This window comes from Triticum aestivum, chromosome 5A, assembly GCF_018294505.1.
Source record: "Triticum aestivum cultivar Chinese Spring chromosome 5A, IWGSC CS RefSeq v2.1, whole genome shotgun sequence".
NCBI lineage: Eukaryota > Viridiplantae > Streptophyta > Magnoliopsida > Poales > Poaceae > Triticum > Triticum aestivum.
In genome coordinates this window covers 608,492,932-608,496,104 of record NC_057806.1, presented here as the reverse complement: position 1 = coordinate 608,496,104, position 3,173 = coordinate 608,492,932, and positions in this window count along the sequence as shown.

The following is a 3,173-nucleotide window of genomic DNA, read 5'->3' as shown; positions in this document are numbered from 1 at the left end:
CCACTTTCATCAATTTCATCATAAAGATCTAAATACTCCGAATTTTTAGAACGCCTTCTAGTTAAATGAAGATCATATTCAGTTTCATCAAGATTCATATTGCAAAACAAAGATTTAATAGGAGACACATCAATAACTTTTAGATCTTCATCTTGATTTTCATAGGAATTGGAAGAACATGCTTTAATAAAGGCATCTTTGGAAGCACGCATCCTAGCGGTTCTTTCCTTGCACTCATCAATGGAAATTCTCATGGCTTTGAGAGACTCATTGATATCATGCTTAGGAGGAATAGATCTAATCTTTAAAGAATCAATCTCAAGAGAAATTCTATCAATGTTTCTAGCCAAATCATCAACTTTAAGCAATTTCTCTTCAAGCAAAGCATTAAAATTCTTTTGTGAATTCATAAACTCTTTAACACTATTCTCAAATTCAGAGGGCATCTTATTATAATTTCCATAAGAGTTGTTGTAGGAATTCCCATAATTATTAGAAGGATTACTAGGATATGGCCTAGGATTAAAATTCCCTCTATAAGCGTTGTTACCAAAATTATTCCACTCAAAACATTGATTTCTTCTATCGCATGCACTTTTTTATTAGAAGATCTTTCAGTATGCCATTGAGAATAATTAACCATAATAGTATCTAGGAGTTTAGTAGCATATCCTAAAGTGATTTCCATAAAAGTGCCTCCTGCGGCCGAATCTAAAAGATTTCTAGAAGCAAAATTCAATCCGGCATAAAAAATTTGTATGATCATCCACAAATTCAAACCATGAGTAGGGCAATTATGTATCATTAATTTCATTCTCTCCCGAGCTTGTGCAACATGTTCATGATCAAGTTGCTTAAAGTTCATAATATCATTTCTAAGAGAGATGATCTTAGCGGGAGGAAAATACTTAGAGATAAAAGCATCTTTGCACTTGTTTCAAGAATCAATACTATTTTTAGGCAAAGACGAAAACCAAGATTTAGCACGATCTCTAAGCGAAAAAGGAAATACCTTCAATTTAACGACATTATTATCGACATCTTTTTTCTTTTGCATATCACATAAATCAACGAAGCTATTCAGATGAGTAGCGGCATCTTCACTAGGAAGGCCGGCAAATTGATCTTTCATAACAAGATTCAACAAAGTAGTATTAATTTCACAAGATTCGGCATCGGTAAGAGGAGCAATTGGAGTGCTAATAAAATCATTGTTGTTGGTATTGGTGAAGTCACACAATTTAGTATTATCTTGAGCCATCGCGACAAACAAGCAAACTAGCACACGAGCAGACAAGAGCAAACGGGTAAAAGAGGCAAATAGAGAGGGAGGATAGAGAGAGAGAGAGGGCAAATAAAACGCCAAGGGTGAAGTGGGGGAGAGGAAAACGAGAGGCAAATGGCAAATAATGTAATGCGAGAGATAGGGATTGTGATGGGTACTTGGTATGTTGACTTTTTGCGTAGACTCCCCGGCAACGGCGCCAGAAATCCTTCTTGCTATGTCTTGAGCTTGCGTTGGTTTTCCCCGAAGAGTAAGGGATGATGCAGCAGAGTAGCGTAAGTATTTCCCTCAGTTTTTGAGAACCAAGGTATCAATCTAGTAGGAGGCCACGCTCAAGTCCCTCGTACCTGCACAAAACGATAGCTACTCGCAACCAACTTGATTAGGGGTTGTCAATCCCTTCACGGTCACTTACGAGAGTGAGATCTGATAGATATAATATTTTTGGTATTTTTGGTATAAAGATGCAAAGTAAAAAGTATAAGCAAAGTAAAAAAGCAAAGCAAGATTAAAGTGATGGAGATTGATATGATGAGAATAGACCCGGGGGCCATAATTTTCACTAGTGGCTTCTCTCAAGAGCATAAGTATTCTACGGTAGGTGAACAAATTACTGTTGAGCAATTGACAGAATTGAGCATAGTTATGAGAATATCTAGGCATGATCATGTATATAGGCATCACGTCCGTGACAAGTAGACCGAAACGATTCTGCATCTACTACTATTACTCCACTCATCGACCGCTATCCAGCATGCATCTAGAGTATTAAGTTAAAAACAAAGTAACGCCTTAAGCAAGATAACATGATGTAGAGAGATAAATTCATGCAATATGAAATAAACCCCATCTTATTATCCTCGATGGCAACGATACAATACGTGCATTGCTGCCCCTTCTGTCACTGGGAAAGGACACCGCAAGATCGAACCCAAAGCTAAGCACTTCTCCCATGGCAAGAACTACCAATCTAGTTGGCCAAACCAAACGGATAATTTGAAGAAACTTGCAAAGATAACCAATCATACATAAAAGAATTCAGGGAAGATTCAAATATTATTCATAGATAGACTTGATCATAAACCCACAGTTCATCGGTCTCAACAAACACACCGCAAAAAGAAGATTACATCGATAGATCTCCACGAGAGAGGGGGAGAACTTTGTATTGAGATCCAAAAAGAGAGAAGAAGCCATCTAGCTACTAACTATGAACCCGAAGGTCTGAGGTAAACTACTCACACTTCATCAGAGAGGCTATGATGATGTAGAAGCTCTCCATGATGACGACCCTCTCCGACGGAGCTCCGGAACAGGCCCCAAGATGGGATCTCGTGGATACAGAAAGTTGCGGCGGTGGAATTAGGTTTTTGGCTCCTGTTCTGATCGTTTGGGGGTACGTGGGTATATATAGAAGGAAGAAGTACGTCGGTGGAGCTCCGGGGGGGCCATGAGGCAGGGGGCGCACCCTAGGGGGGGCGCGCCCCCCACCCTCGTGGCCGCCTCTTTGACTCCTTGGAGTAGGGTCCAAGTCTCCTGGATCACGTTCGGTGAGAAAATCACGTTTCCAAAGGTTTTATTCCGCTTGGACTCCGTTTGATATTCCGTTTCTTCGAAACACTGAAATAGGCAAAAAAACAGCAATCCTGGGCAGGGCCTCCGGTTAATAGGTTAGTCCCAAAAATAATATAAAAGTGGAAAATAAAGCCCAATGTAGTCCAAAACAGTAGATAATATAGCATGGGGCAATCAAAAATTATAGATACGTTGGAGACGTATCAGGCACCAATTAGAAGAAATTGTATATAGCTAGCTAATTGTATGTATAGATATATATATACATGTGTGTATATATGTGTGAATTAATGGTGGTTGTGAGACATTCAAT